The 27,797-nt window shown below is 45.1% G+C and overlaps 1 protein-coding gene across 2 annotated transcripts in view; it reads right to left on the bottom strand.

Moving 5' to 3' along the window:
- The window catches only part of SLC12A8 (solute carrier family 12 member 8), a 454,444-nt gene extending 426,869 nt beyond the window's left edge, over nucleotides 1-27,575 (bottom strand). The window contains exon 1 of one of the 2 annotated variants that reach the window (XM_085647509.1): nucleotides 27,361-27,575. The gene's annotated coding sequence lies outside the window, so the exon portion shown is untranslated. The remainder of the gene's footprint in view (nucleotides 1-27,360) is intronic. The other variant, XM_085647510.1, reaches the window with a different exon arrangement.
- Nucleotides 27,576-27,797: the final 222 nt, after the last annotated feature.

The raw sequence follows: 27,797 nt of genomic DNA, 5'->3' as shown, positions 1-27,797 counted from the left end.
GGTGGGAATGGGTGAGAAACTACGCACCAGGATCCTTAACTACTACCGCTTCCCTAAAGACACAGTCTGGGTTAATGGGTATACATCTTCGCGGTTTCCCATTAGCAGGGGCACTAGGCAGGGATGTCCTCTTTCCCCCCTCCTATTTGCCTTATACATGGAACCCCTAGCCCTGCGAATTAAACGTAACCCTCTTATAACTGGTATCAAATTTGGTGGGCACACACATGCCGTCAGCCTATACGCAGACGATATCTTAATTTCTCTTTCAGACCCAATTCGTGCTTTGAGATTCTTTGTTAACTAAATGAATAGTTTTGCATCAGCCTCAGGGTTTAAAATTAACTTGGTCAAATCGGAAGCGCTCAACCTCTCGTTATCTCCATCCACCCTAAATAGCCTTCAGGAAGAACACTCCCTTCAATGGGCATCAAAATCAGTCTCATACTTAGGGATACACTTAGGCTCCACTATCCCACCTACAGTAGATATCAGCTATGCTAAATTACGCTCACTTATACGCAAGGAATTGAACCAATGGAAACATCCCCTACTTTCCTGGCTTGGCAGGATAGCTGCTATTAAAATGACTATCCTCCCCCAGATCCTATATTTATTCCAGAATTTGCCTCTCTGCCCCCCACATTGGCTGGATAAAACAGACTCAGTCTGCGCTTGCACAATTCATATGGCAAGGCCGTAAACCCCGGCTTAAACACGCCATAGCGATCCTTCCACCGGAGGAAGGGGATCTGGGGGTCCCCGAAATTCAACTTTACTATTACGCCACGCAACTGTGATACTTAGTGTAATGGTACCGCCCAGAATCTGAGAAATGCTGGCTATTTCAAGATAAAGCTGTGGCTGCCACACCCCTACAGAGATTGCCATTTCTCCCGAAGCATCACAGGCCACCCAATCTATATGCATCCTATATCACTCGCACGATACTGGAAGCCTGGGATCGCACTAATGTCAAGTATAATCTAACCACCTTCCCCTCTCCACTCACTCCATTATTCGATAACCCAGATTTTCAACCGGGCATGGAGGCAAAGGCCTTCTCAGCGTGGCGAGTTACAGAGTGCCGCTCACTTGGTCACCTATTTGACCTAGACGGGATGATGTCATTCCCACAGCTCAAAGCTGAATATGGCCTCGCGGAAGCGGAACGTCTGCGCTACCTGCAGATCCGCCACTGGGCCCTCCATCCACATGTCAAACCTGAAGCACAACGCTTCTTGACCACCTACGAAAAATGGCTCATTACCCGCACATCCGACAAAAAAACTCATCTCAGACCTTTATAAAATTATGTTAACGAAGGACAAACATACTTACAATGCTGGCTGAGTACGGTGGGAGCGGGAACTGGGCAGATCCCTGCCTCATAAGGAGTGGGAGGGTATTTATTACAGGGCCCGACATTCAGCATATCATTCGAGACTTACTGAGACTATGACAAAACTTACTACATATTGGTACTATCCACCTGAACGAATACACCAATATGACCCATAACAAAGCACGGATTGTTGGAGGGGCTGCGGGATGGTGGGGACTTTGACATCTTTTATGAGACTGCGAACATGTTCAGCCATACTGGAAGCAGATTCTTGATGAGATAGACACTCACTTAGAGACCCAACTTCCAAGATTCCCTGTATATATCTTGTTGGGGCTGTCTAATCCCCTCACTTACCCACTCAAATCCAGAAGAGGTCGTTTGATTGCTATTGCAATAGGCTCAGCCCTCCAGAACATATTGATACACTGGCGTACTCCCCAAATTCCTACCTTCACAGGTTGGCTACACCGCTTGTGGCATGTCTTGGACATGGAGAAACTAACGCGGGTAGAGGATCCAACTTCAGAGAACTATGGCAACCCTTCATATCTCTTCTAACGACATAATTTCGCGAACTCTCATGCCCCAGGTATCTGAGACTCCTACGCCTTTCTGATCCGCCGCGATCGGAATGAAGTTGCCCAACATCCCGGATGCTTAAGCTAACCCTACACCTGGAGGGAGGAGGGAGGGAAGTATATGTTTAATTTATTGTTATTTGTTTATTTTTGACCTGCTCCGCTCATATCATTCTTATATCCTTATTGCTACTGTTTACCACTAGCTATACTGCACTGCCTGCATGGAGCGGTTGGTCTTGTTACATGTTGAAGAAAATTCAATAAAAGATTTAAACCATATGTAATTAATATTATAATATGTGTTCTTTTTATATGTTTAATATATTTAATCGTATATTTTAAAAATACCGTTTATTTTTAAGATTATTTTTTTTTTGATTGTTTAAATGTTATTAGTAATTTTTGTTTGTATGCTATCCAACACTTTCCCTACTCTTGCACTCACTGGAGTGGAAATAGTCATTTTTACCCCTCCGGTATCCAGCACTTTCTCTACTGTTGCACTCACTAGAGTGGGAATAGTAATTTTACCCCTCCACTATCCAGCACTTTTGCTACTGTTGCACTCACTGGAGTGGGAATAGTAATTTTTACCCCTCCGCTATTCAGCACTTTCCCTACTGTTGCACTCATTGGACTGGGAATAGTAATGTTTACCCCTCCGCTATCCAGCACTTTCCCTAGTGTTGCACTCAATGGAGGGGGACTAGTAATGTCTACCCCTCCGCTATCCAACATTTTCCCTACTGTTGCACTCACTGGAATTAGATTAGTAAATGTAATTCTTCCGCTTAGTCATTGATAGGCACAACCAGCCAACACGTGTTTCGTCACACTGGGAAGTATCCCGTGACTTCTTCAGGGGTGTAATGTAACACCTGAGAATATTTTCATGAATCGCCTAGCCGGTGATAATTCCGACCCAGCCGGTCTGGGTAATGATTTCAGGAGAACAAATATTCTTAGCCAATCCAAGAGTAAGTAAAAAGGGAGACTCCAAGATAGTGGAGATCCTAGAGCGAAAGTGCCCCATTGCAGGTAAAGCGGCGGGTGCGCCTTCAAAATTTACCAGCCGACTTCCGGAACAGAGGTGAACCAGTGCCCGTACCGCTCTTCAGCTCAAACACCGAAGGTGGCGGTTGACGGTGCATTTCGCCAGATAATGGCTCCTCCCTACACTTCAATATAGGATCTACGTCCCCGGGTACATTTTGAATGCGCACGTGTTGGCTGGTTATGCCTATCAATGACTAAGATTAAACTAATTGAAGAACTTCTATAAATCCTGAATGAACCTTCTATTATATATTTGTGTTATTACAGACATTGATAACTAGCATATTTACCCACATACGTGTGCCCGGGGTTTTGTTTTTCTTTAACTTTGAGGGTTTGGACCCACACACACATAGGGGTTGTAGGGCATCACCCCTATCCTGGTTGCACCGTGTTACATTCACAGTAATACATGCAAACGCTAACAGAGCAAGGCGCCACACTTCCTGACATATCAAAAACCCTACCTTTTCCGACAACTTAATTCTTCCGCTATCCAACATTTACCCTACTTCTGCAGTCACTGGAGTGGGAACAGTAATATTTACCCCTCCACTATCCAACACTTTCCCTACTGTTGTACTCACTGGAGTTGGAATAGTAAATTAAATTATTTCACTATCCAACATTTTCCCTACTGTTGTATTTATTGTATTGCGAATAGTTTTATTGTCTTAATAAATTATAGATTTTTTTATTAAAAATTATTGATATATGTATATATTTAATTTTTATATAATTTAAAAGTTTCAAAATTAAATAAAGATAGTTATTACATTATTTTAAAGTAAATATATGTATATGTATAAATTATGTTTGTGTTTAATTTTTTTAATTAAGTTTCTTTTTTATATTTAGTTCAAATGTATATTAAATCTAATTTAATTAGTTAAAGATAATATTCATATTTTATATATTTAATATATATTATTTTATTTATAATTTTTAATCGATATTTTTTACATCTATATTTTTAACTTTTATATTTTTGATTTAATATTTTTGTACTTACCTGTTTAAGCATAGGGAGTCGATATTTTTGCATTCTATATTTTTTTACATCAATGTTTTTTGCATCGATATTCTATCTGTGAACTGTAATATATATGACTAGTCACATGGTCAAGGCTTTGGAGGAAGTCGAAACACATAGAGGGGTTCATTTTCTGCCACAATAAACATTTTGCACAACGTACCGCCCTGTGTGTGCCGCCATCTTCTGGATTCAAAAGCGAGAACTGTGCATAGAGATGGGCACAACGGCCTCGTGAAGAGCCAAGCACCGTCGGCGCTTAGAAGCCTGCCAGCATCCCTCAAACAAAGGAAGAATATATATAAATATTTGTAAGTAATACATAGAGGCCCATTAGGATGGCGGGCGGACACCCTAGCAATGCTGGGACCGGCCGCCAGTGGTGCGGCGGTCCCACAAAGGCGATTAGGATGCCACCGCCACCGTGGCGGTGGCATCCTCCATTCCCAGCATCGTGGTGGGCGGTGCTCACAGCACCGCCCACGACAATGCTGGGAATGCACTGCGTGCATTGTCATGCACAATGTGACAGGCACCGCGAGGTGCCTGCCACCATGTCCATGACAATGCAGGGGGGTACCCCCTGTGCACCCCAAACACCCTGGGGGCCCGCAACGGGCCCCCAAAGCCCAAACCGCCTGCCTTTCCATGGCGGCGTCTCCGCCATGGAAAGGCAATTCCCTGCCATCATCCAAATATGGATGGTGGTGCCTGCAAGGCACCACCACCATATTCTTTGGCTTTTCCGCCCGGTAGGCAATCGGGCGGATTGCCTACCGGTGAAAAACCGGCGGACGGTCTTTCCGTCCACCGGGGTCCCCCCGCCATACTAATATGGCGGGGGAAATGGGTAGCGTGCGGGGAAGGATGTAGGACGGATCACCACCGCCATGCGGACCGTGGCGGTCCGCCCTACATCCTAATGGACCCCATAGTATCTAGCACTGTGTGTATAATAAAGTACTTTTCATGTTATAATAAAAGGTGCAGCCTGGATCATTTCTTGAGTGTTGTTATTGCGAACAACGAGCTGGGGTTACTAGGTCACACCACCTCCCCTGAGAAGGCCTTATACTGCCATGCTTCTCTCCACTGAGAGGATCAAGTGCTTCAACTGGGTACTTTGTTTATAGTAAAGATAAAGTTGCAGACTTATTACTTGTGAAGGATTTGCATCCTTCGGAGCTAATAACACAATTATTTTTTTCTCCATTTGTTTAACCAAAATTCTAATAAACTATTTTATGTATATATTTATAGATAGCAAGAGAGAATATTTCGCTGGTAACATCATGAAATATAGTCCAATATTGCCATTAAGGGTTTCTGTTAACATCATAGCCCACGAGGCTGAAGGCCGAGTGGATTGTAAAGGTCATGAGAACCCAAGTTGTTATTTATTTTAATATTACATGTTTATTTTAGGGCAGTTATCGTGAAAAAAACGGTTTCCGTCAAAGTTCAAGTAAAAATGGGCACTAAGTGGAATTGGAATATTTAGGTTCAACTTTCATGAAGAAACTGGTCAATAAATAATGGATAATGGTGAGTGTGAGTGCATTTATGTGAATATGTGGCTGCAGTGTTTACCATACAATTATGGTTTTGCTACATAATTTGCAGGTTTCGCTATGAAATTTAGTTTCTCGCTCAAATCGATGGAAATATTACTACCATAATATGTGCCGCATAATTTGTCTCTTTATACGCATAATTTAGATAACCTTGTGGTATAATTTAAATAACCTTGACTAATAATACCAGGCTCCCCAACAGTAGTAAAGATCTGCTGAGTGGTTTGGGAACTATCACTATAATGATAAAACCCATATTTAAGATGGATCCATGAAATATATCCCATATTTAAAGGTTTCCTGTGAAAGATGGGGCTCATACCACTGCATTTCAGGCAATAAAAGCATTTAAACGATAGATAGATAGATAGATAGATAGATAGATAGATAGATAGATAGATAGATAGATAGATAGATAGATAGATAGATAGATAGATAGATAGATAGATAGATAGATAGATAGATAGATAGATAGATAGATAGATAGATCGCAGAACACGGACAGCTGATATCCCCCTTACCCCCGTGGTTTTCTAGACAAGGCAATGGCCGACGTCGGGCAGGCTTTTGGCAGGCTGCTCGGTGACCCCATCGCAAGGTGAGCTGTTTTCTTTTACGGCCCCTTTCTTTTTAGGTCGAGCCTAAGCCAGCGCGCATGCGCTGCTCTGCGAGGCTTCTCGTAAGTACTCTCAACTACTCCGTGTGGGTCTGACTCATCCCACACATAGGATTGGCGTTTGCGTGTGTCTTTCACTGATGAAAGCACGCAAATGGCTAAAGGCGGGTGCATGTCCCACCTTCTTTTTTAATGCTCACTCCCTCAGCGTTTTGCTCTCAGGAGCGAGCAGTGGCGCGCAGGGTGGCAGCTGCATTCCTTGTGTGTCAGGTTACACACAACGCGCCGTGCTTTTGCATTTGCTTGTTTCTATAGGCCTTTGCTGTGACCCCCAGCATTCACATGAACCCTCACACAGACTCATGAAAGCGGTCCAAAACCTCCCTCCGAGCACGGACCGTCGGCGCGCATCGTCCCTCCACATTTCCAAGCAAAATGCCTATTTTCTGCCGCGTTATGCAACCATGCGGCGCATGCGAGTAATGCCTCCCTGCCCTGGCTTCCGGCTGTCAGCCCGCAACAGAAAAGCCTCAACTAATAAATCAGGTTTAAAGACGCATCGCTGTCTGTCAGGATTTGGCCGATTGTGCGAAATGCGTTTAATTTGGGACTTCATTGTTGTCATTGTTTTCATGCAATATGAAGTGATAAAAGGAGTTTGTCGTGTAGTGTTGAGGAAGCGCGTCACCAGGCATGGATTAGCAGCAATGTCACGGTGGAGGGGGATTTTAAAAGCTATGAAGAAGAGAACACGTGGCGCAGCCCCAGGGTCAGAGTGCAGCGCATAATCTGTGTTCGAAGCGTGTCGACAACATCTCGGCGAGCTCCGCTTGAATCTTTATCTCATAAGTCTGCACACAGATACAGAGGGGTGCCTTTTTGATGATGAAAAGCCCCTATTTACATTTTTTCATAGTGCAGTAATTCTAAGACGACAAGGTTTGTCGTCTGCATCATTTTACATCTGTGATATGCCACAGGGTGTTGTGTAAATGTATACGTGGCTACAGTGCTCGAATTGGAAAATAATTCTTCCGGGGAACCCATAAATAGGGTGTGAAGATGTGGGAGTGAAGATGTGATGGAGGAAAGTTGGTGGAGTCACGAGGGGTGGAGTTTGAAAAGCAGAGTCAGACGTTTGACTTAGTCATTGATTTAAAAACAAGCATTTGCGATGCAATAGGCCTCGCATTTACGCAAGTTTAAGCTATTGGCATTGTAAATGACAATGCCTTTTATTTATGTTTTAAAAGCAAAAACAAAAATAAAAGGCACTGTCATTTGCAATGTCAATAGCTCAAACTCACGTAAATGCGAAACCTATTGCATTGCAAATGCTTGTTTCCAATGACCTTCCAAGGCTAACGAACCTCACGGACCGCACAGAGCCCTTTTACTGACTTCCGGGCTCTGTGCTCATTGCTCAAGAATAGCGGGCACCCCGGGGGGGCGCCACCAAGAGGAGCAAGGAGCAGGATTGAAGTACAGGACCAGAGAAACTCTGGGAGGACAGATGCATTAGAGCCTTTGTATTAGGTAGAGCCTGTTGGAGGCCCACCTAGGTGCGGGTGCAGCTTGTGGTCAAGGCACGCTCCCGCCTCCAGTATTCTCTCTGGCTTTAGGACCCTCACAAAACTGCAGCAGCCGTATAAATCCCTGTTTTTTGTTTGTTCTTCGTCTCAGTAAGGGCTGCCTGAGTCACGCTATTCCACACCACAAGCCACAAGAGGCACAGGAGAAAATTCCGCAAATTAGCCTGAGCTCAATTAATCGCTCTGATGGCAGCCCTGAAAACACCCAAAGAGAGCACTAGGGCCAGCAAGAAGTGCCCCGGGGGTGATCGTCAGCAAGCCAGAGCCATGCATTTTGCAGCAGGTTGGAAAGTTGCGCACAGAGTCTTCTTGCAGAGAAGAGCAGCAAGCATGGCATAAGGGGGAAACAGAAAGCAACATCGAGGGAGTGCCCAAAGGAGCACAGAGGGGTCCAAAAATCCTAGATTATTATTATAGGAGAGTGGGAATCACGGAAGGCTCAACATCTGACGTTAACATTGTTACACCTTTGGATAATGATAACGACAATGTACCAAAGTCAGGAAGCGGCCGAGAGATGCCTCAGAAAAAAGGGGGCCAACAGCTAATAATGAAAGAGTCTTAGAGACCTCCAAGGGTGACGGTGAAGTTTTAACGTATCACACACCTACCTTGGGAAATTATAACAATGGTGATAATCCTGTCATTTGGTCACTGGCAAGTGGGGGTGACGCCAGTGTGTTAGAACTTACCTCAGTCTCACTAGTAATGCCATGTCTAGAGCATGATCGACCCTGCGACTCGCCTTCAAGGATGATAGGATCCAAGTCCTCACAACAGGTACGGGACGGGGCAACCACAGCAGAAATATATACCAAAGTGGTAGATGCAATAAGCGACCAATTTGATCCACCTGAAACCACCCCAACTATCCCACAACTCAGTGGACCCATGATAGGGTTGAACGAGGAGGTCCGACAGGAGGTGCGACAGCAAGGAGTAAGGCTGTCTTTCATGACAGATATAACTGACATGCCAGTCGACAACACCCAAGGCGTGTACCAAGAGACAAGCAATGACTTGCTTAAAAATCAAGATAACCTGCTGTCTTCAATTAACTTGTGGCAGCCACCAATGCCCTTCATTGGCAGTCACATAAGCTGGAGGTCCAAATAGACACAATGAAAACTATAGCATTGGCTATTGCCAACATAGTTGTCAAGCTAGAAGTTTTGTAAAAAAAATTGTCATCGTAAAGGACTGTCACTATTGTGGAGAAGCTTTCAACATTACCTGAAATTCTTACAACAATGATCTGAAAAACCTAAATTTAAACAGCTGTGCTAAAACAAGCCTAGAAACAAGTACAGAAACAGAGGCAATGATTGCAAACAACGAGGTGCCTGAACTTAAAATAAAACCACAGAGCCCGAGAAAAGAAAGATGCTTGGCTGAGGCCCAAACATTAGTTATCCCCCTACATAGTGATTGTAAGGGGCATACATACACCTGCGGCGAACAGAGCCGTAGCCAGCCGTACCAATAATAATAACAACAATAACTCCTGGCCGACTGGTATGATGTCAGGTGGTAACAGTACTAGGAACATAAACATCACAGGTGCTACAAGCTAGGATAACAAACCTTTGACAAGATGGGGAAAAAAGGCGAAAGAAAAGGCAAAAAACGCTGAGAGAGACCCTTGCACAAAGGGGCTGGGGGAAGCACCGTACGACTGAAGAAAATACAGCAAAGAAAGAAAATCCCCCAGCAAAAAAACTCTTTGATTTTTGGGGGAAAAGGGCACCCCTGAGGGCCGCCGTATATTTTGAATCGATGGCTGCCGAGGGAGCGGATCAAGCTTTAGCCCAAACGTCAGAATGAAATGATCTTCGACCAGCACAAGCTGATGCCGGAGGGGGCCTGGGACAAGATCTTAGGCCAGCTCAAGATGTTGCCGGAGGGGGCCTGGGAGAAGTAAGAGCAGTGGGCACAGATGCAGCCTGTCATGAAATGGAGGAAGTTCTAAATGAATCAAAAAGACAGACTACTGGGCCCGTAATGAAACACTGTGACCCGCCACATAACGGACAGCAAAGTGTCAGACTAAATAACACCCAGATGGAAAGCACAGCCAAAGAATTCTATGCAAGCAAAGAGGCTGACCCCGGGCTCATGCTGTGGCCACACAGAAAGTGATGTTTTGCCCCCCGTTCAGTCACGAGGAAGGCAGAACATTCTTAATAGGGCAAATATTTTGAAGCTGTTTCAACACATCCCCTTGTTGGTACAAATAACGAGCAAAGACCTCCTCAGCATTCATTTTGAGGAGAGAAAGCACAATAGCAGAAAGCAGAAAACACAATAGTGATATGGAAAAGAACCTTCCTCGCTCACTTGGCCTTGCAGGAAAAAAAGAACTTTGATAAATGAGGCATAGCAGTTCAGGAACTGGGTGATGAAAAATATCCACATGTGCTCGCCGGCCAATGGGGGCAGTGCCTCAGATGTCAAAGAAATGGAGCAATTACACAAAGCCTGCTACGGGGCCTCCCCACCTAGAAATAACTTCCAGTTTCCACAACCTCACCACTCAATAGAGTGAAAAAGAGGGCCTAAGTGACAGATGGATAGCAGAAGGCAATTCAGTAGAAGAAAGGCAGCACCGGTCCCAGACTCACAAGGCTTCTACAACGCAGGGCAGATATAATAATAATTACTCCTAACCCACAGGAGGTGAGAACTGTAACCATACAAAGAAACACCGGCGAAGGCCCTCCAAATAGAGCAAAAAAGCCCAGCCTCAAGCTCATAACATGGAATGTTGCAGGAATTGCAAGTGTATTAAACAGTGAGTCGGCGATGAAAAAGATGCAGCAGGGTGACATTCTTTGCTTACAAGAAAGATGAGCAACTACGGAAATACATTCACAAGGTTTTGCCTGGCCTATATATACACCTGCAAACACAACAGTTGATGGACAGAATGCAGAACAATGTCATACATTCACCCCAGTACAGAGATCTGGGCCTAAATCCATCGTTTTTTTGCTCACCATGCCGTTCCAGTTTGAACCCAGCCATATGCAAATCAATCTTGACCCTCTGCCCAATGGGAACAGTCCAGACCGAACTGCCAAGCCAGGTCCTCCCTGGACTGGAAACAAGCATCCTAGGACCGGTTTCGGGGTTTCACCCCTCTTCAGCCAGGCTAGCTTGGTTCCAGTGGCATGGAGAGGGCCTATATATACCAGCTAGAAAACTACACTCATGGCAGGCCCTTGAACGGCCTTCCAATATATGTAAAACATGCATTGGAAGTTTCCAAAGATGTCACGAAACTGCTGGACACGCTACAGTGCATTATAGTAGAAGGGCTATTTGATGCCAACACCAGAAAGGAAGTTCTAATCATCAACGTATATCTCAATGTCAGTGGTATCTCAAATCTGGAGACACCGAAACAGGTCATTATCGCTTTAGAGGAGGTGCTTTGTGAACACGCAGCCATGGACATGATCATCACAGGGGATTTTGACCTGCATCAATTGAGCCCTTAGGCAGGCAATAATGGTAAAGAGCATTCAACAGTTTCCTATGTGTGTATAAATTAGACTCAGCAGAGGATTGGGCCAAGGAATTATGCTGCAATTCTCTTGCCTTCAGCAATCATCCCCTTTCTCCCCTTTATAAACGGTACCCTTACCCAGTGGATCCCTGCTTGGGGATTGCCCCAGGAGAGCGATCCCCAAGCACGGATCCACCAATAGACTCCAGGGAGGGGGAGCGGCCCCTTGGGCAAGGGCCTTTGCTACCCCCAAAAGATATATTGGCCAAATTCAGTCTTTCTGCCCCCCTGGGGAGCAGATGGAGGCACATGGAGGCAGTAGCCCCCAATCTGCCCCCCGGGGGAGCAGAAATCCCAATGGGCGCCAGGGATTTTTTGGGGGGCAATTCTAATTATGGTGGGGGCTGCCCAAAACGGGCATGCCAATGTCCCCACCCCCCACCACAATTACAGTCTGTCTGCCTCCCCTGGGAGGCAGATGGGGGCAGTAGCCCCCAATATGCCCCCCCGGGGGCAAAAAGCCCACTAGAAGCCAGGGATTTTTTTGGAGGCAATTTGAATTAGGGTGGGGGGTGCCCAAAACGGGCAAGCCAATTCCCCCACCGCTCCCCCCCACAACAATAACAGTCTTTCTACCCCCAATCTGGCCACCCGGGGGGGCAGAAAGCCCACTAGAAACCAGGGATTTTTGGGGGGGCAATTTTAATTAGGGTGGGGGCAGCCCAAAGCAGACATGTCAATGCCCCCACCCCGCCTGCAAAAATTCCAGTCATTCTGCCCCCCCAGGGGGGCATAGAGGGGCAATAGCCCACACGCTGCCTCCTCCCCCCCCAGGGGCAGAAAGCCCACTAGAAACCAGGGATTTTATTTTTGTATTCATGTAGGGGTGGGAGCTGCCCAAAATGGGCATGGCAATACCCCCACCCCCCAGAGCAATTCTAGTCATTCTGCCCCCCGGGGGGGGCAGATGGGGGCAGTGGCCCCTGATCTGCCCCCGGGAGGGTGGCAGAAAGCCCACTAGGCGCCACCGATTATGCTGGCTTTTTTATGCATGGGGGTGGGGGCTGCCCAGAATGGGCATACCAATGCCCCCACCCCCCAAAAAATAGCCACAGTCTTTCTGCCCCTCTTGGGGACATATCGGGGCAACCCCCCCCCCCCCCCCGATACCCCCCAGGGCAGCAGAAAGCCCACTAAGCACAGACTTTTTTTTAGCAATGTGTCTACCTGTGGATTTTGGACCCTAGCGCAGATGGCACATAGGGAAACCTATCAAAGCTGTACATTTTTGAAAACTAGACACCAAGGGGAATCCAGGATAGGGTAACTTGTCTGGCTCTCACCAGGTTCTGTTACAAAGAATCCCTTGCAAACCTCAAACTTTATTTTTTTTAAACACATTTTCCCCACATTTATGTGGTGGAAAGTTCTGGAATCTGCGTGGATCCACAAAATTCCACTCACCCTGCGTTCCCCAAAGTATTCCGAGAAAAATGGTACCTCACTTGTGTGGGTAGGCCTAGTGCCCGTGACAGGAAACTGCCCAAAACGCAACGTGGACACACCACATCTTCACAGTGAAAACTGACCCTCTTTTTGCAAAGTGTCTAGCTGTAGATTTTGAACCCTAGCTCTGCCGGCACCTAGTGAAATCTAGCAAACCTATACATTTTTGAAAACTAGACACCCAGGGGAATCCAGGAGGGGGTGACTTGATTGGCTATCACCAGGTTCTGTTACCCAGAATCCCTTGCAACCCTCAAACTTTGTCCAAAAAACACATTTTCCTCATATTTCTGTGGTTGAAAGTTCTGGAATCTGCATGGATCCACAAAATTTTACCCAGTCTGCATTACCCAAAGTCTTCCAAGAAAAATGATACCTCACTTGTGTGGGTGGGTCAAGTACCCGCGACAGGCAGGGGCCCAAAACCTATTGAGGTGACTTTAAATTACCTATCACAAAACAACCTGGTTTTGCAAGGGGGGGTCCCGTGACTTTTTGGCCCCGGGCTCGGTGGCCATCTAGGAAAACCAACCAAATCCACACATTTCTGAAAACTAGACACCCTGTGGAGTCCAGCAAGGTATGGCTTGCTTGGGGCCCCCAACATTTCCCCACCGAGACTCCCCTGCAAACCTCAAATTTAGATGAAAAGAAATCACTTTTTTTCTCAAATGTCTGTGTGTGAAAGTTCTGGAATCTGCGTGGATCCACAAATTTCCTTCTACACAGCAGTCCCCCAGGTTTCTCGATAAAAATAGTACCTCACTCGCGTGGGTGGGTCAAGTACCCGCGACAGGCAAGGGCCCAAAACCTATTGAGGCGACATCAAAATTACCTATCACAAAACAACCTGGTTTTGCAAGGGGGATCCTATGAGTTTTTGGCCCCGCGCTCGGCGGCCACCTAGGGAAACCTACCAAACCCACACATTTCTGAAAACTAGACACCCGGGGGAGTTCAGCAAGGTATGGCTTGCGTGGGTCCCCAACATTTCCCTACCCAGAATACCCTGCAAACCTCATCTTTTGTTGAAAAAATCTATTTTTACTCACATTTCTGAGTGGAAAAATATTTAGGATCACCGGGCTGACACAAATTTCCTACCAACCAGCATTCCCCCAGGTCTCCCGATAAGAATGTTACCTCACTTGTGGCGGCAACAGGAAATGGCCCAAATCGTACTGTGGAGACTTCAAAATTACCTATAACAAAACTACCTGGTTTGGGGGGGGAGGGCACCTGGGGGTGTTGGCCCTGGGCTCGCCGCTATCTAGGGAAACCTACCAAACCCACACATTTCTAAAAACTAGACACGCTGGGGAGTCCAATGAGGCATGGCTTGCGTGGATCCCCCAACGTTTCATTACCCAGAATCCCCTGCAAACCTCAAATTTAGCTGAAAAGAATACATTTTCCACATATTTTTGCGTGGAATCACCATGGCGGCACAAATGTACTATCCCACAGCATTCTCCTTAGTGTCCCAAGTAAAATGATAACTCACTTGTGTGGGTGTCCAATGCAAAATTGGCTAAAAACGTATTTTTTTTTAAATGTAGCGCTTAGAATTCTCGGTGCTACACCCTTATTCCCTATGTTTTGGGCTCTTCCCAGTCACCGGCCCTTGCCCCACCCACACAAGTGAGGTATCATTTTACTCGGGAGACAGAGGGGAAAGCTGTGGGGTAGGACATTTGTGCCGGCACGGTGATGTCACCCAAAATATGTGGAAAATGTTTTTTTTCAGCTAAATTTGAGGTTTGCCACACAAGCCATACCTCGCTGGACTCCCCTGGGTGTCTAGTTTACAGAAATGTGTGGGTCTGGTAGTTTTTCAAGATGGCCGCCGAGCCCGGGGCCAAAAACCCAGGTGACTCCCCTTGCAAAAACAGGTTGTAGTGTGATAGGTCATTTTGATGTCTCCTCAAAATGTTTTGGGCCCTTGCCTGTCGTGGGTACGTGACCCACCCAAGCGAGTGAGGTATCATTGTTATCGGAAGACCTGGGGGAACGCTGGGTGGTAGGAAATTTTTTGATCCACATAGATTACAGAACTATCCCACACAGAAATTTGAGAAAAAAGTGATTTTTTCAGCTAAATTTGAGGTTTGCAGGGCATTCCGAGTAGGACATTTTTGGGGGACCCACGCAAGCCATACCTCGCTGGACTCCACCGGGTGTCTAGTTTTCAGAAATGTGTGGGTTTGGTAGGTTTACCTAGATGGCCGCCAAGCCTGGGACCAAAAACCCATGTGACCCAAAAAAGGCTTAGCACAGGGGGAAAAGGCCTAGCAGCGAAGGTGTTAATTGCTCTTTAGCTTTTTAATAATAGAATATATTTTAAGGACCTTTTATAAGTCTCCATCTGGGCCTGAATGCCAATTTTATAAGCGCGGTTTCAATAGAAGAACTTTCTCTCAAAAGCCAAAATGGAGTGGGTCAAGTCCACTTTGATTGCCCAAATAGGTGCAATTAGCATGTTGTATTTTTGCACAAAGTTATTGTTTACAAAATATGCGAGGTTTGTGTTAACAGTCCTTGATTCTACAGGAGAGCATTTTCAATGATTTTAAGTAATTCTGCAATGAAAGTATTTTATTCATTCATTTATATGTACTGTGCTCGTTACAAAATGTTTTCAATAGGGGCTAAAAATTAACGTAAATCTTTTGTGTTCCTAAAAATGTGATGCTCTATTAAAAAAAACATAATTCGAATTGTACACAAACTTGTTTCAATAGCACTGTGGATAAATGTGGTTTATACTCCTTTTCTTTCCTTATTTTTCTTATCTGGACTCAAGACAAAGCATGAAAGAGCCTTTCGTAACATTACCAGACATAAATCTCGGCTTCAGGAAACTAGTAGTGATTTTTTTTTTTTACACATTTAGGTGGATAACCACACCTAAAGGTTGATAACTGGTAAAGTCAAGCTACAGGCCTTTAGAATGTTCTACGATGCTCTTTTCTTTTGTCCTTTTAGCAAAATGTGAATGGGGTACACAAAGCTCAAGCACTGAAGCATTTGCAGGTCTGGTGTTAGCCATGACCTTTTCATTTTATACACACACACACTTCAAACATTGGTTTGTTGTTGTGGCATCACATGTTGATTCCACCCATTACATTAGACACCATAGGGTAATTGATCAGCCCACTTCAGCCACTCACTAACTGCATCCCCCGCATCCAACGAAAGACCACCGGCGGCAGATCATTCTCCTACCTCACCGCCAAGACCTGGAACACCCTCCCCACCCACCTACGGCAGACCCGGGACCTGCTCACCTTCAGAAGACATCTCAAGATCTGGCTCTTCGAGCAGTATCGGTTCCCCCCTCCCTTCAGCGCCTTGAGACCCTCAAAGGTAAGTAGTGCGTTTTACAAATTCCTTGATTGATTGATTGATTGATTGATTGACTATGAGTTTTTTCTCAAGGAGCACATTCACACACATAGCAGTTCCCTTCAGTTCAAGGGACTAGTAAAGCAATGTGTGCTTTAGAGACAAACAATGCTCATAGCCAATATGTTTTTTTATATTGGAAAGGACTCAGCAGCTCCACCCCCACCATCAATGATGTGTTACAAACAAAATGAAACAAGCATTGAATAAGCCAAAAGGATGGCAGCCAACGCTAAAACCTACTGGCTTTGGCAACACTTATTTTTTTTATTGGTGAGGCCCTGGAAGCTCCACCAACAACAAAGTTTTAACAAAACCATGACAATACAAGCACTGAAAAAGCCAAAGAAAAACTGGCAGACAGTGCTTCTTTGTTTTCCTCCCAGGAGAGAAAGAAAGCTCCTCCCCTCTTCTAAGTACATTTTATCAGAGAGGGGGAAACAGATGCTTAAAACCCCCAAAATACATTTATGATTAAATGAAAGAACGGCAGATCAGCAAACAGCCGAAGACAGTGTTTCTGCCACTAATTGTAATTGTAACTGCAATTATATAGCGCTTACTGCCACTGACGAGGCGTCGAAGAGCTTTTCGGCGAGTAGAACTAATCCTTTTCGGGTTCCGGGCACTACCCAAAAAGGATTAGTGGTGAATTAGTATAGGGAAATATTAAATTAATTTGAAAGGTGGACATGACACCACACTTCAGGGTATTTGATACGTAAGCCCGGTGTTAATGGCATCTGAGGAAGTCTTGTTACACCGAAATGCATTATGCCGAGAGTGATCAATAAAAGGGATCCCGTGAAATTCCCCGCTGTGTCCTCTGATTGCTTTTAATGAGTGGTCTTCGCTGTGATATTTTACCCGCATTCCAGGAGCGTGTTAAGAGGACCCATCCTTTAAGTGTCCGTGGCCTTGCTGGCTAAAAGTGCATTTTTTTCCTTTTCTCCAATGTATTGGAACAGCCACGGACCGCCTTGAGTTTGGGCCACGCGAGCGGCCACTGACAGGACCAGCCTGTGACTGCACGGGGAAACGTGATCATTGTATCGGAGTTTCATGGCCCAGCTGACTCTCATATTTGGGGCAGGACGTTGGGGACCCAAGGAATCCGGGTCACTCCTTCAACCGGGCTTTACCATCGACACGAAGCCCTCCTTTGCCCAGAACAAACAGCGCCCATTCAAGGAATATTCGGCCCCGCCATTAGCATTTACCCGGCCAACTGCATGCTGGGAGCTGTAGTCGAAGGACCTGGACTACAGCTGTAGCTTGAAACAACGAAGTGGGGCCAGCTGAACTCCCACCAATGGGAGTGCCACAGAACTTACCTCGGTGTTAATGGCATCAGAGGAAGGCTTGTTACGCCGAAATGCATTATGTCGAGAGTGATCAATAAAAGGGATTCCGTGAAATTCCCCGCTGTGTCTTTTGATTGCTGAGTGGTTTTTGCTGTGATGTAGACAGACAGACAGACAGACAGACAGACAGACAGACAGACAGACAGACAGACAGACAGACAGACAGACAGACAGACAGACAGACAGACAGACAGACAGACAGACAGACAGACAGACAGACAGACAGACAGACAGACAGACAGACAGACAGACAGACAGACAGACAGACAGACAGACAGACAGACAGACAGACAGACAGACAGACAGACAGACAGACAGACAGACAGACAGACAGACAGACAGACAGACAGACAGACAGACAGACAGACAGACAGACAGATAGATAGATAGATAGATAGATAGATAGATAGATAGATAGATAGATAGATAGATAGATAGATAGATAGATAGATAGATAGATAGATAGATAGATAGATAGATATCCAAGAGCATCATATAAGCCGACTCAAAACTAAGGTTTTCATTTGCAGAGACGAGGTTTATTATAACCCCGCAGGACGAGAATGGTGAAAGCGCACTCTGCTAACAGAAAACTGAAATCCATGCTGTCATACAGGAACAGCTAAATGAATGTAAACTTATACCGATCAGCAAGTGACATATGAGCTGCAGTGCTACGTCAAACCTTCAACCAAAATTGCGGAAAAGGATAAAAAGCGAACAATGTGTTTGGAGAACGCTGTACAAAAGCAGTCGCCTTACCTCGCGCTGCCAAGCCCATGCTCTGAAGTAATCAAAAAGCAAACACAGATGGTGAGCACCGCCAGTGACCCACCTGTTTCCTTCACATGCAAGATAAGTCCCTGCATCCGGGACCGGGACTCGAACCCGCCCACACAATGCCAAGTTTCCAAATTCCCTTGAAGCTCATTCCACTACGGCTGCGCGTCTAGTATTGGCTCTCTAAGGTCGCCCTGAGACTGCATCGGTCTAAATAGCAATCTAATGTAACCGAACTATAAACTCAATGTACAAAGCTTAATTATATTCTAGTGAGATGAAGCTTTATATTGAGAATAAAATGTACGCCTTTTATTACCCAAAAATTACACATTCATTATTTGCGAATGAAATAAAGTTATGGAAAACATTAAATGGAACCCGTAACAACGTAGAATAAACAAAGCTATGATGTATTTATACCAGGACGTATACACAAGTAAGGGGTGCTGTAACTGATTTTTGCCCCGTTTGGGCAAAAAACAGTCGAGGAGGACTCCAGCCTCTACTAAATGTTTCCCCTAGCTTATACTGCATTAGCAACAGCTTTCATTTCTGACCAGAACAACAATTTCCAGGACCCCAGGGGGATTCAAGTGCACGCACCTGGCTGGGGCTTGCTCCCATGGAGAATGGTGTTATTATCCCTAATTTGTGGGCCAATTAGTGTTATCTCACAATGGCGACAAAAGTTTGGAAGCGTCGACCAGTTCTACTTAGTTGCCCATCCTGTAAAATCAAACCCAGAGTTGAAGGCTAGGCAGGGAAGCAAGGAGATGGGAAAAGTAGATCAAACAACTGCGCCTGGTCCAACCTTTTCACATCATATGCCACAGAACCTCCTACTCAACTTGCATTACTTCTACGCAGACAAATCATCTAACAATGATCCATGACAGCAAGTTTATCAAACTAATCATGTATTTATCATACAAATGATGATATAATTTCCATTACAAACTTCATTGTACATGTACATTTTCTTTAGGTTTTTACAATTATTTCATCATCACAAACCTCATAACCAAATACCAAACATACATATCAGTCATACTTCTTATACACCCAGTGAATATCAAGCAAGATTAAAATAAAAACTTACTACCCAGTCGGGAGGGCATATATATATATATACATCTCTTTCATATAACTAGATCTTGTTCACTGGACCACATTATAAGGACCGGTTGACACAAGTTTTGGTGGCTAGAATTGCTTTAATACCACCTTCTTCAGGACCAGCAAATATTTAAAAGATTTCTTCTTTTAGTGAATAAGGAGTTGTAATATCTAAAAGGTGCAAAGTAATTAGATTACAATACTTTTCATGGATCATTGAAAACATAGCTTCATAGCATAACAATCCTTTGTTAAATAATACTTTCTACTCTTATCACTCCTTTCCAATTACTATAAAGTGCCTTAAAGTATGAATGCCAGAGCTCTGCTAGATCTTTTCATGCAGTGGGGTGCTATTCACCATGCACTCAATATACTATACAGAGGCCTCCACATCAGGTAAGATCTGAATCCAGTAAGTGTCTGGCTAGTAGACTTAAAAAATCACTACCACAATCTCTCACTTGATCCTATTACCATATGGACTGCAGGGGGGGCTGTCACCAAGTGGAGGGGCAACCGTGTGGGGGGGAGGATTGGGGGTGGGTTAGGGAATACTAAAAAATAAATAAAAGAAGACTTACCTGCACCAACGCTGCCTAGCCGCTCCTTTCCAGCTCTCCTCAAACCTCCCGGCAGCCTATGGACCTCAGCACAGGCTCTCCACCCTATCTAGCCATGGCTCTCATGCCAGCATGAGAGAAGCACCTGGAATGGCCTGAGCGGACTGGCCTGACGCTCACTCAGGCACAGGGAGCCTGTGGCTTTTCTTCAACCCGGCTGTGCAACACAGCTGGGTTGAAGGAATAAAAGTGTGCATGTCAGTTTGACATGCACATTTTGGTGCGTCCAGTCAGTCACTGCTCCCGTCCTCCTTTTCTGCTGGCTAGGGAAGGCTGGCGGTTGTGGCGCAGCATAGTGAAAAATAAAATCATTTCATTGCTATTTTTCTTTTTCTCATTTATCGCAGCACAGTGGGTGGGGGCAATGCCCCCTCGCCCTAATGAAGAAACCGCCGCTGATGTACTACTTTTCAAGCGTGTACCATAGTTTTATAGTTTTATATTCATCCGACTGTTAATTTGATTTGGCCAAGTTCTTAAGGGTCATATCCTGGACATAAAAAATAACAATTTCACTAAAGAACTATCATTTTTTCCTCTATGTACGTCTAAATGATATCAATGTATAAAGGTCGTACCTTAATTTGTATACAAATGCCTTTAATGGTACCAGCCATTTACAAAGAACTCTAGTTGAGTAAAATATTATATTGAATTGTTTCTTCTGAGGCTGGGTTTGACAAAATGTAACATCAGGCACTTTCCTCAATTTGCAAAAATATTATGTGATCCTAAAAAATCTATACGTAGGACAAGAATAGACAAAAAAACATGAGCCCAAGACTTGTCTTCTTAACCTTTTTGGTGCAGTCTATGGTCTCACTCCCTCCCCAGTGCGGCTGTCAGCCTGTAGCGAACCCTGGGGAGGGCTCTAAGGAATCCTCCAGTGCTTGCACCGGAGGATTCCTTTTTTAAAAAAAATAAAAAAGGGATGGAGCGACAAGGAATCGCTTCCGCGTCAGCCTCTGCCCGCCTTTCAAAATATCTGTGATGTCAGCACGCTGACTTCACCGATTCCCTACCGAGAGGCAGGAAGGTGCAAGTGAGCTCTCTCTCTATATATCTCTCTCTCTCTTTTTCTCTCTCTATCTCTCTATCTCTCTCCCAGTGAGGAAACAAAGCCAAAACGGCCTATCCAGGTGTGTCAGAGAGGCCTAGTTTGAAAGGGGAGAGTTTCCCTTTTCTTTCAAACAAGTCTTTCCTGAAACTGTTTCCTGACTGTGGATCACAGTACCGTCGCTACGCACCACTAGACCACCAGTGATAATTGTTTGCGGGGGCCCTCGTGGTAACGGAATGGGGGATGATGAAAAAATAAAAGTTGTTTTTCCCCTGGGGGTGCAAGAGAGGAATGTACATCAACATATTAAAAAGATTGACAGGGGGTCAGCCCTCCTTGTTTACGGTTGACCCCGGTGGGCCTCACAACATTATTGGGGAAATGTGCAGTTCCCTAGGGGAACCAGACATTAAAAAATAATCAAAAAAATAAAAGTACGTTGTGGGTTGACCCTCAGCGCATAGGACAACCCCCTTGGGGGGCCAGTATAATTTTTTTTTAAATGTGAGTTTCTAAAAAAAATATATACGGCATATGTCATATGTTTACCATCTACAGGTTATACAACACATTGTAGATTTATGTGGCATATGCCGTATATATCTGTTGGCCCACAGTGAAAGAGACTGGGCAAAGGTTGACTCTTTGAGTTGCTTACTTTTGCATTTGATTGCTAAACTGGTACTAATGAGGTCCTATGGCCAGACGCAATTACCATGAGGCATGATGATGACAGTCATGATGCCCCTTCGCAAGCACAGTCTGTGAAGCACAGCGACCTTAGCAGGTTAGATCAACCCAGAGAGCAGGCACATGCAGCAGCAAGCACAGACGGAGTGTTCTCTTGTCAGCCCCCCAATTTAGTTCAGCCCAAAATTCCGCCTTTCACTCGTGGCGCTAGATTTAAAGTCGATATGGCACATTTTTGGGCAATTGACTACGTCCATCTCTTTTTGGATGTTGACTTCCTTGAGCAAATTGTGCCACAAACAAATTTGCATACAGAACAGTTTCTGAGGCAGCATGGAGGAACTCTAGGGCCTCATTCTAGGGCACACCATTGGACTCCAACTTCACTTGAGGAGTTGAAGATTTTTTTGGGCCTTGCGCTCAAAATAGGGTTAGTGCATAAACCAAGCTTGCAGTCCTACTGACCTAATCGCAAGGTTTGGGCAACCCCCATCATCCCATCGTACATGAGCAGAGATCGTTTTTTGCTGTTGCAGCGTGCACTGCATTTCACCCCGATCTTGAAAAGGTTGTTCAAAATTCGGCCTGTCGTGGAACATTTGTCTGCCAGGTATCCAGGTATTTACACTCTTGGAAAGAATATATCGATTGATGAGTTCTTGTTCCTGTCCAAAAGGGCTGCCGCTGTTCAGGCAGGACATTGAGAGCAAAATAGCTCACTATGGCATCAAGTTGTACATGCTGTGTGAAAAACTAAACTGGCTATGTATACAGCTTGAGAGTGTATACAGGGAAGAACCCCATTCTAGACCCTGTAGGTTGCCATCCCACTCTAGGAGTCACAGGAAAGATTGTATTGGAGCTTGGCCAGCCACTGCTTAACAAAGGGTATAACCTTATGTGGACAACGTCTATACTGGAGTAGAGCTGTTCAGTGAGCTGTACGAAGCTGGTATTGTGGTATGCGGTAGGGTTTGTTGTTGCCACAAAAGATTCCCTCAGGAGTTTGTTTGTAAAAAGCTAAAAAAAAAACAGAGCACTGCACTGCATTCAAACAAGCTGTTTGCAGTCAAGTTCTCTGACAAGCGTGATGTGGGGAGTGTGTGTGGCTCACTGGTTAGAGGCAGCAGATCCGGAAGCAGAGGACGGCCCGGGACCAGGGTTCAATTCCCGACGCGGCAGGGTCGTGGACCAGGGCCAGCGGACTTGATAATTCTCACCTCGGTGCCTACTCTAACCAGGAATCACACTCGGCAACTCTGGGCATTAGATTGCCTCATCTCCACAACGGCCCCCCACATTCGCCGGGGATGCCTGGTTTCACCTTGGAGATACCCAGGAGGGGCCATCTCACAGGGATAGCCAGGACGGGTTCCCCAGCGGTCTACAGCGCCAGGACGCCTCAGGGCAGCAGTGCGCTTTACAAGACACATACATTTACATTTACATGTGTGTATGCTCACTACAATTCATGCCGAGAGGACTTCCCTGTCATGGCTTTGGGTCAGATGGTAGAAGTTCACAAGCCCACCTGTGTACTTGCTTAAAACAAGTACATGGGCAGAGTGGATGAGAATGACCAGGTGCTTTAGCCATGCAATCAAGTTGTAAAACTCCTACTTGGTGTAAGAAGCTGTTTGCGCACCTGATCCAGAAGGCAACATAAAAATTCCTATGTCGTTTATCACCAGACCACCACGGGAAGACTCATGTCTTTCCTTGACTTTCACTTGACTGTCATTGAAAGTCTTTCTGCTACAGAATCAACAGTCTCCGCTTCATATGCTATAGAGGACATGGCAAGGCTCCAGGATTGACACTTTGTCAATCACATTCCTGGAACACCTAACAAGACTTGACCTTGTTGTCACCATAGAGTTTGCTCTAATTAAGGAAAGAGGCAGGAATGTTGTGTTTACTGTCCCCAGTACCCATCTCAGCCAGCCCTGTGTTTTCCTTCTTGGTCTATGTTGTACCATTGAAAAGTGAAGTATCAGGAAAGTGACTACGGTTAAGGTACCATATAAAGGGAAACCTTTCAATGGCTGTGCATGATCTACCTTCCATGGGCCACTACTTCACTAGGCAAGCAGCCGTAAAATTTGGTTCCTCTACTTGAGGAAATTATGGACTTGCTTATGGCCAACTCTACACTTTTATAAACCGGCAGAACGTGGCACATGTTCTGTTCACATAATGACAAGTGCATAGCAGTCCCCACACTGCACATAATGGTGGATGGAATATGAGCTATGTTATCACAGAGTACCCTGTGTGGCAAAAACGTAAATTCTTGACTAGTGTTTGAAGTGCTTGTTAAGGAATTTATGTATACAACAAAAGGACCACCCTGATGGCCCACAAGAACAAAAACCACAGTTAGTGTAATAAGCCTAACAAACGTCCTGTAGGACTCATTCACAAACACCTCAATTTGCTCTGAAAGTGTGCAAACTCAATTAGTAACTAAGCCTGGGCAGACTTTGCGTTCAATAAATGCTGTTCACTGGGATTTTCAGTGCCGGGTGTTTGTCCGCACTGTGCAATTATCGTGAACGGCACCATGCACAGCGCAAGCGGGCTCAGCTTTCTTTCTACCGCTCGAATAGATTTTTTATTCGAGCAGCAGCTTCCTCAACGCGAACGGACGGTTTCTCAAGACGAGCAGTCGCGAGCATACGCAACCACTCCCAATGAGAAATCCGACCGCCCACGTTGAGAAATCTCGCCGGGAGGTTGATTTCCCACTCTCGCGCTCAACAACTTGACGTTGACGATCACGAACAACGAAAAATCTCGCCGGGAGGTTGATTTTCCTCGTTCGCGCCTGCCAACTTGACGATGACAAGCGCAAACGAGTTAAAAACTCCGCTCTGCCACGTGGAGCAGAGTTTTTCAGAACTCCGCGAATGGAGCGGAGTTCACCGCCCAGACTTATTAGTACCTTGCCTCATAATCAATGTTATTGAAAAAGGATACAGGACACTATCTTGCATGCTGACTTTCACAATTTTAGTATCAGGAAAATATACATTTCAGTGGGTATCAAAATTAGTGCATACGACGCAGTACTCAGACATTGAACTAATATATATACAACAACATAGAACAAGACAGTGAATAGTTTCCAAGGTTGTATATGTTTTTATATCAAACAAACATAAGCGGAGATCCTGACTATTTATATATGGTATCTCTGGCAAACATAACATGTTTTAAAAGCAACTTGGGAAGGGGATGTCGACAATTGGACCTCTAGTCTTTAGGTATCATTCGGACAAAAGTAGTCTGACTAAAGTTCCTGAGAAATCGTGGCATCGTGGGAACTTCAATGAGGCATCCTGTAAGCAATATGTACAAAAATACTTCAAGATAGAGTCTACAATGTACATCAGGTCCCGCGGTACGTCATTACAGTTCCGGTGGAACAAATCTTTCAGGAGAAGTACAACTTTGTATTGTGTGGAGAAAGTGGTCACACCTATACATACATGAGTACTCCTATACAAAGTCAACAATGCAAAATGAGCCTCTCGGTTCCGTAGACGGTCCCATAGAGGTAAATGGACTACTCAGGAAAAGCACACCTTTGCAATTTGCCAGGCCACCAACATGGTTGCAGATTCAGGACCTGGCTTGGAAGTTCAGGCTGGACTGTTCCTATTGGAGCAGGGCAAGACTGATTTGCATATAGCTGGGTCCAAACTGAGGTGGCACAGTGTGCAAAATAACAATAGATTGGGATGCTGCCCCAAGGGATTACCAGTGGCTGAGATGAATTCAAGCACTCCATCCATCACTCCTTTGTATACTTCTTAATTATGGTGCCAGGAATAATATCCTCTACTTGGTGACAAATGTGTTGCCTAAATATCTGAAAGTGTGTGGTTCCCATCCTAAGACAACTTGCTTCATTGCTGTCAAACCTTAAACATGACTGTCGTTGAAAGGGTATGGACAAGGTTTGTCTTTGATAACCTCGAAGCCAGGCACAACATCAAAGGTATCCAAGTGATCTATTATTGGACCCAAGTGATCCATCATTGGTTCCAAACATATCCCCAGGTCTTGCATGTATAGCAGGACAACGTGGGCATAGAGTGAGATAGCACAGAGTCTGTCATTGACCTTTATCCCAAGTTATGCCCTTATTCGGCTTATGTCATTTGGCAACGGCTTCATCGCCAGGAGAAATAATATGTGAGACGGGAGGCAACTCTACTGAGAGCCTTTTGGTACTGGCTAGGAGACTGAAATGATTTCCCCTGTCCAGACATGTGCTATGTGACCAGAATACAAGAGCCTAATCAAGGCAATGAATTTCTTCCTAAAGACAAATGACTTTAATATCTAGCGTAACTAATCCTAACTCAGAGTACTGAATTTCACATCCTTTTTTAATTCAAATAATGTCTCTCACTTTCCAGATAGGGACAGCAAGTACCCTGGAATCCTGAGCGCAAGGAACTCGTCTTCCTCATCAGTTGCTGCTGCTCTCCTTCAACAATCTGACACAGCATCACCCTCCCTCCCAGGATCACAAAAGCAAATAGTAATGAGGACAGGATTAGCACCTCCTGCTAAACAGTGCAAGCGCCTGTCCTCTGAAGTTACCTTGCCATCCAGCAACTGCCAGCACCAACTGAGCACACCATATTCCATAGCCTCGCCAGACACCCCCTACGAAATAACATGGATTCTCCTGGACCCATCAGCAATCACATAGGGTTTTTTGGACCATCCAATCAACTGCTTAGTTCAACCGTATCTTGGTGCTGGCTAATATTATCAATAATAATAATATTCAGTTTTGCTATTGACTGCATGCTGTATTTCTACCGTTTCTAAGAACAGTAAATAACAGGTATGAGCATTAGTACGTTCAACGGTGTATACATTGTTTTACTAATTTTATTAATCAGCGGAATTTCTTATTTTTTTCCCGGTGGAGATATATAGTCTAGACCATTACTTTAGTATTCTGTGGAATCCATTTATTGATGGATTTTGAAGTGGTCCTGTGTAGTTTGCCACAAGAACAGACTAATCCAAAAACAGCATTTCTTTTCGACCTCTCACAGGAAAAAAGAAAATCAATAAATAATATTAACACTCTCTATTCAGCACTGTCGCCTGTGAAATGTACAGACAAGACGAGCATCATTAAAGTGTGCGTTTTTGGATACACTCAGCGGCAATTTCTATCGCAGTTCTAAACCTTTTGACTTGCCTGGAGCATCACTAAATCATTACTGGCGTCCGGGGACCCCCACTGAGTCACTACTGAATCTGGGGTCCACCCATGTTCGATAAGAACGTGTACCTGCTGCTACTGAACTCAGAACAGCACACTTGTTTAAGTTTATTCTGAGCAGGTGTGAATAGCTCGTGCTGTCACGCCGTTGTGAAAATTGTAAAAATGCAATTTCTAAGGTATTTACATTAATAATCGTTATATTTAGGGGGATGTAAATTCACAAGAACCTTGGAGAGATTGCTAACCTGAGATCCGCGTGGTATTCTTGGAAACTAGTGAAAACACGGTAAGTGCCTCGGCAGGTGGGAAGAGCTGGAGGGTAGACACACTCCCTGCAGCACCAGCTGCTTCTTGGTTGGATGGTGCAGTCGCTGCGCTCGCGCCGCTGCCCTTTGCGTCAGTCGCGCGCCCAGTCGGTTCTAGACAGCAGGCAGTGGCAGCGCGAGGACTCAACTGTCCCAGCTCCAGGAGCCCTGGAGGAGGAGCGCCCGAAGGGCCACGTGAGCTGGCGGAAGATCCCGCCTTCGCAAACAGTAGCAGAGGCAATGCTGCCTAGGCGCTGTGGCGCTCGCTGAACCGGGCAAACGGTTATAAGGAAGTTCAAGGATTGTAAAGAAAGAACGAGTGTAACCAGTCCATTGACACAAGCAGTGGAGACAGAACAAGTGTAACCAGTCCATTG

The sequence above is a fragment of the Triturus cristatus genome, chromosome 3_2 (assembly GCF_964204655.1).
Source record: "Triturus cristatus chromosome 3_2, aTriCri1.1, whole genome shotgun sequence".
In the NCBI taxonomy this organism is placed as follows: Eukaryota; Metazoa; Chordata; class Amphibia; order Caudata; family Salamandridae; genus Triturus; species Triturus cristatus.
This window is presented reverse-complemented; position numbering and strand designations above follow the sequence as displayed.